The sequence below is a fragment of the Nannospalax galili genome, unplaced genomic scaffold (assembly GCF_000622305.1).
Source record: "Nannospalax galili isolate Female #2095 unplaced genomic scaffold, S.galili_v1.0 scaffold22, whole genome shotgun sequence".
Lineage (NCBI taxonomy): Eukaryota > Metazoa > Chordata > Mammalia > Rodentia > Spalacidae > Nannospalax > Nannospalax galili.
Window position 1 is genome coordinate 619850 of NW_008347230.1, and position 7231 is coordinate 627080.

General features: G+C 45.9%; 1 pseudogene; it reads left to right on the forward strand.

Moving 5' to 3' along the window:
* The first annotated feature begins 507 nt into the window (after positions 1 to 507).
* LOC103742676 lies at positions 508 to 1530 on the forward strand (annotated as a pseudogene).
* The last annotated feature ends 5701 nt before the right edge of the window (positions 1531 to 7231 follow it).

Sequence of the window (7231 nt, forward strand, 5' to 3'; positions counted from 1 at the left end):
AAATTTTTTAAAAGAAGCAATCTTGCAAGGGGCCAGAGAGATGGCTCAGCAGTTAAGAGCACTGACTGCTCTTGCAGAGGAGATGACTTCTTCAGGCATTGCATGACACAGGTGCACTAACACGTATGCAGGCAATGCACTCATACACATAATATAAAAATAACAAATAAAAAAATGTTTAAAAAGAAGGAACTAAACAATGCATCTTAGCTAGTAATACTACTTCTCTTACTAAACCAGATCTTTTTGCAGCTTTCTCCTTCTCAGCTAATGGCAGCTCCATCAAAGTCTTGATGCCATCCTTGACGCCTGTCTTTTATATTCCATTCAGCATTCCTGTGAGTCCACTTCAAAAATATACCCAAAATTGGGACTGGCAAGATGGCTCAGTGGGTAAAGACACTTGCCAACAAGACTGGCAACCTGAGTTCAATCCCAGGGACCCACGTGGTAGAAGAGAATCAGTTCCTACAAGCTGCTCTCTGACCTCCATGTGCACGTGGCCTTTTTGACAAGAAGAGCTTGAAGATCTCTGGAATAAAATACTTTTCCTGGTCTCCAGGTGGTAACATCATCGCCTTTTGGGTGCCTGAAGGCAAAGATAGCCCAGCCGGGGTGACCGGGATGCAGTTCTCCACCAGACAGGAGATCCTTGTGAGGAATCTGTTCAACCTGGTAGATTGAAAACTGCACAGGCAGAAAAACGGGGTATTATCTCTGTGTGAAAGTGAACAAGACTCCCAAAGGCACACAGGGCGTTGTCACAAATTTTGAAATCTTCCGGATGAGGGAAAAGCAGGTCCCTGTGGATATAGTTGAGATGAAAGAAACAATCATAGCCTTGGCCTGGGAACCCAATGGCAGTAAGTTGCTGTGCTACACTGTGAGGCCCACGGATATCCAGATATTCGTCGCCTTCTACCATGTGAAGAGCAACGGGAAGATCGAGCTCATCAAGATGTTCGACAAGCAGCAAGCAAACACCATCTTCTGGAGTCTCCAGGGCCAGTTCCTGGTGCTGGATGGGCTGAGGCGCATGAATGGTGCCTTGGCATTTGTCTACACCACAGACTGCACCGTCATGAACATCGCAGAGCACTACATGGCCTCTGACGTTGAGCGGGATCCAGCCAAGTACTATGTTGTCACCTCTGTTTCCTGGTGGACAATGCTTACTGTTGTGGTTCTTCCAAGGACCGCTTCTGCCAGCTGCTCTGGAGGCCACGGCCCCCCACGATCAAGCAAATTTAAAAGGATCTGAAGAAATACTCTTGAAGATTTTCGAGCAGAAGGATCGCTTGAGCCAGTCTAAAACTTCAAAGGAACTAGTGGAGAGACCAGGAACCATGATGGAAGATTTCCCGCAGTACCGGAAAATGGTCCAGGAGCTCTCTATGTGGCAGAAGAACGAGTGTCTAGAGCTCCGAGGAGGGGTGGATACTGATGGACAACAGTGTGGATGACTGGGAAGAGGAGACCATCGAGTTCTTTGTTACCGTGGAGGTCGTTACTCTGGGGAACCAGGAGTGACCTCAGCACCGTGTGTCACCGTAGGTGCCCTGGACCCGAGGCCACCCTTCGCAAAGCACCTCCTGGGCTCGGGTTCTTGCTGTGCTTTCTTGCGCTGGACTGCGATGGCACCTGGGATTCTTCCATCCCGACACAGCTCCGTGCCTTCAGCCCCTGGGGCCACAGTGGAAGCTTCGAGGCACCGCTCTCACTTTCTCCTTTGGGTTTTAGCGACTGTGTCCACTGTGGGGCCTCCACAGGGCTCCAGGCGGCTCTTCACTCCTGCTAGTGGCGTTTCCAGAGCCCCCACCTGCAGTTCAGTGGGGCTTCCGTTCTTGGACTTGCTGTCCTGCATTGGGCCAGTGTTGGGCAGCCTGGAGACCGCCCCGGAGACTGCACGCCCACCACTTACATGTGCCAGTGAGCTCTGCAGCACCTGCACCTGTTCAGGTTGTGGCAGGTTTTAGGCACAGGTTAGATGTGGAAATAAAGCATCCCTGTCCGAAAAGGAAAAAAAAAAAAAAACGCATGTATAAATAAGTAAAGAAATAGATAAATAAATAATAAATGTATACTCCCCAAATCAAAGTCCCTTCTCATCTAATCACCCCCATCCCCACCATAGTCCAAGCCACCATCATCTTTCAGTCACATAACTGCAACCACCTCCTAACTGGTAATCTGGCTTTTCTCTCTGTTCTTGGGAAAGTAGCCATAATGAACCCACTGAAGCCTAAGAGTTCTCATGATCCTGGTCATCTAGCCAACGCTTTCCATTGTCAGAGTAACATCACACATGGCCCACCACCTTCTTATCCCACTCCTTCCATCATCTCCATGGCCTTGTCTAATATTGCCATCCCTCAGCCTCACTCTGCTCTAGCCATATGGCCTTGATGTCCTTCTGAAACCCCAGCCATACTTCTAGCCTATTCTCTTTTTTTGTTTTTTTGTCTTTTTGAGACAGGGTCTCCCCGTATCCCCAGCTGGCCTGGAACTCACTGTGTAGACCAGCCTGGCCTCAAACTCACAGAGATCTGCCTGCCTCTGCCTCCTGAGTGCTGGGATTAAAGGCATGCACTACCACACCTGGCTTTACCCTGTTCTCTTATCTGGAATGTTCCTGCCAAGGTAGCTACATGGTTAGCTTTCTGGTTTCCTTCAAGTATTTCCTTCCCTTCCCTTCTGAACAATTCACTCCCAAAAACATTAGATGGAGTGAGTAAGGTAGATTAAGGTATTCGGGAGTGATGTGTCTCAGCCTAAGACGCATAAGGAGGTGTCCATACAGAGAGAGGAGTGTCCTGGCAAGGCAATGAAGGACAGGTGACAAAGGGTGTTACAGTTCAAACTGTTCAGAGGGATATCCAGTCAGAAGATAGCATAGGGAAGACACAGCACAGGGAAAGCATATTCATTACACACAAAGTATATTAAAAATAAAGGCAACAGGGGCCAGCAAAATGGCTCAGCAGGTAAAGGTACTTGCTACCAAGCCTGACCACCTGAGTTCAATCCCTGGAATCAGCATGCTGGAAGGAGAGACTCCAATGAGTTGTCCTCTGACTTGCACATGAGTGCTGGGGCACAGGTACACAAACACACACCAAAACTAAAAATTAAAAATATATAAAATAAATGTAATTTTTTAAAAAGGATTAACATTTTTAAGATTTTATTTTTATTATGTCTAATTATGTATATTCATGTGTGTCTATACAGCGGTATGTGCATGTAAGTGCAGAGGATCCCCTGGAGATGGAGTTACAGGCAATTGTGAGCTGCCTGATGTGGGTTCTGGGAACTGGACTCAGCAAGAGCAGGAATTGCACTTAACCACTAAGCCCCAAGGCTAACATTTTCTTTTTCTTTTTTTGTCTTTTTGAGACAGGGTCTCCCTGTAGCCCTAGCTGGCTTGGAACTCCCTATGTAGACCAGGCTGGCATTGATCTCACAAAGATCTACCTGCCTCTTCTTCCTGAGTGCTGGGACTAAAAGTGTGAGCCACCACACCTAGCTAAAACTAGCATTTTCTAGGGTTTTTTGTTTGTTTTGTTTTGTTTTTGTTTTTTTAACATTTTTCTAAATTTATATATATATACACATATATGTGTATATATGAAGAACAACTAGAGTTTTCCCTGTCAGAGTATAGAGGTGCAAATTTAAAAAGATAGAACATTAGAATGAACCCTGCCAGCTGTTGGATTAAAATGGAATACTCAGGGCTAGAGAGATTGCTCAGTGGTTAAGGGCACTTTCTGCTCTTCCAGAGGACCTGAGTTTGATTCCCATCACCCACGTGGGGCATCTCAATCACCTGTAACTCCAGCTCCAGGGGATCCAACCCCCTTTTCTGACCTCCAAAGGCACCACATTCATGTGGCATATACTCACACATATACATAAATAAAAGTAAAAATAAATCTTTTTGAAAAATAAGAGTCAGGTGTGTGGTGCATGCTTTTTTTTTTAATAAAAATTTTAATTTTGCCAGGTGTGGTGGCACACACCTTTAATCCCAGCACTCAGGAGCAAAGGCAGGTGGATCTCTGTAAGATCAAGGCCAGCCTGGTCTAAATAATGAGTTTCAGGCCAATTGGGACTACAGAGAGACCTTGTCTCAAAAAACTAAAGCAAACAAAAAAACGAAGAAAAGAAAATTTTTTTTAACTTCCCAGACTATGATTTTTATCTTTAGAAGTTCAATTAGGTGATTTACATTTTCTGTAGGCCACAGGTGAAGGTACACTGGAACTGTAGATGAGTAATAGAAAAATGATGGAAGACTTCTTGGTGTCTGGGAAACGGAAAGGTCCAATGTCAAAGCCTTGGTGCCCTGTGGAGTCAAGACTGTAGCTGGCCATCAAAGGAGGTGGGGAGTCTATCCTGAGAATAAGTCCTCCCAAGACAAGAAATTACAAATCACAGAAACCAGCTGGTCCTGATGGCACACATCTTTAATCCCAACACTAGGGAGGCAGAGGCAGGTGGATCTCTGTGAGTTTGAGGCCAGCCTGTCTCCATAGGGAATCCAAGTCAGCTGTGGCTGCAGGGAGATCCTGTCTAAAAAAGACAAAAACAAACAAACAAACAAACAACAACAAAAATGACAGAAATCTCCCCTGTCCCAGCATAAGCCCAATATAGCAGTGCCATGCCATGCCCAATTTGGGACCTCACGGGAGAATGTTGTGGGGAATACAGTCACTCAGAGAAGGATGAAACTGCTGCCCCACATCAGGAAGTCCTCCATCCTGCAATCTGCTCCACTGTCAGCCTACCACCAGAGGAGTGTGGAACCATGGCTCACAGTTGGGGGCCACAGTGCCAGCTCACAGAAGGGGACCACAGCTCCAGCTCACAGGAGGAAACTGTCCCGGATTTTCAGATAAGGACTGTGGCCCCAGCTCATAGGAAGAGAGCACAACTTTGGCTCACAGGAGAGAACTACAACTCCAGCTCATCGGAGGAGGCCACAGCTCTGGCTAACTGGAGGGGACCACAGTTCTAGCTCACTGGAAGACAACCCCAGTTCTAGGCTCACAGGAGGGGTCATAATTTTGATTATACTGGTTCTTGCTATTTTTCCTGTCTCCATCACTGTTCACACGATTATTTTTGTGTTTAAGAAAACATTTTGGCTTTTGTGCAGCAAACAGAGGCAACTTGCCGCCTTGAATTTCTCACTAGAGGGACATGATGAACGTGAAAAGCACGTTTCACTTTCGCTTAAGGAGATGGATGAATGAATGCTTGCTTTTTCATGGTCAAGGATCTGGTTGGACTTTTGGTGTCTGTTTTCACATCTTCTTCCATGGAGAGGAGGAACAAGTGATGAGATATCTTCTTACTGGAGTCACATTTTAATCCTCTTATAGTCTGTCACACTTGCTCCTCTCCACGCCAAAATCTGCCACTGCCACCATTTCTCCAGTGCCCAAGGCCATGCCACCTCCATCTTGGCTCTCCACTTATTTCTCCTTACTTCTCAGATCCTGAGTTCAGAATTTTGAGATCAATATAGAAGCACATAAGGCCAGGAAAATATTCGTCCTGTGTTAGGTTCTGCACACGGTCCAGCATACACACTCATTCTTTTGGGAGCCTGCTCAGCACCCCTGGCCTGAAAGCTACAGCTGCCCAGGGAATGCCTCATTCAGCCATCTTCTCTCCAAGAGTGAGCATTTTGGCTTCTGTGCAGCAAACAGAAGCAACAGCTATTTGCTGGCTTGAATTTCTCTCCTGCCAAGAGCCACTACAGCTACCATTGCTCTACCATCTACAGCCATGCCACCACCAACTTGGCTCCCCAATTTGCTTATTTGCCAGATCCTAAGTTCAGAATTTTGAGATCAATATAGAAGCATCTAAAGTCAGGAAAATAATTTGTCCTGTGTGATAAATGGTCCAGTACACAAACTCAGCCTCTTGAGTTGGTGCACCCGAGTCCTGAGGCTGGCTACCCAGGACACCCTTCATTCTGCGTTCTTCTCGCCAAGAAAGGGTGCATAACTTTAATCAGTACCAAAGTGTGGCTTCTAATTAGTATTCTCTAGGGCTCCTGGGAGAAATGGCTAAATTAAGGACTGGACCAGGAAGTATAAGATAAGCCTAGTGTTAGATCTCAGGCACTCTAGCTGCTTCTCCCTCAGAGATCAGACCATGCACCACTACAATGCATGCTCTCTCCCTTCACCATCCCTACCTTTTCTCTCTGGGACAGAGTTGATAAGAAAACACCCTGTGCTGTAGCTTTGGCAGGACCTCTCTCTCCCTTATAGCTTCAAGATAAGTTGATGGTCCTACTTGTCCTTGGTCCTACTTGTCTTTGGCACAAGGCCAGGCCATACAAGAATTATAAAGAATTTATAAAAGTCAGAAACCCCCTTTGTTCTTGAATTTGAAAGGAAGCTTCTCTCTCTCTCTCTCTCTCTCTCTCTCTCTCTCTCTCTCTCTCCCCTCCTTCCATTCAAGGCCCCATCTTGCTGTCTGTGATATGAGGCTCTATCTCTTCCAATGCTCTCCAACTTCTAGGCCAGATTATATTTTTTTGCTTTCATAAAGCTTTCCCTTTCCCTATGGCTCTCCCTTCATAAAGCCCTTTCTGAAGAGTAATCTCATGGCAGCTCCTTTCCACGAACTTGCCGACTTTCTTTTTAATTGTATTTATTATTTTTATTTAATGTGTATGCATGTACTGCCTGCATGTAGGTAAGTGCACCCAGGTCATGCAATGCCCAAGGAGGTCAGAAGAGGCTGTCGGATGCCCTGGGACTGGAGTTACGGTCAGTTGTTAGCTGCCATGTGGGTGCTGGGATTCAAACCCGGGTCTTCTGCAAGAAAAAAACAGTGTTCTTAACCACTGAGCCATCTCTACAGCCCTGATTTTCTTTTCTTTTAAGGTATAATACTTGGAACATTTTATGTACCTCAAAGCAAGAAGTGGCCAAAGAATAGGAAGCACACGTATGTGGGAAGGATGCAGAAGTTCAGTTTAAACAGGTCTGTCTTAGTTTCTTTTCCTGTTGTTGTGATAAAAATATTCTGACAAAGACAAGAGAAAAAAGAGTTGATTTCAGTGCACAGTTCAATGTGACAGTCCATTTCAGGGAAGTCAAGGAATCTTGACTTCAAGAAGCATGAAGCAGGGCTGCACCCACATGGCAGCTACGAACAGTCCTTAACTCCAGTTCCAGGGGAATCCAAAGCCTTCTTCTGA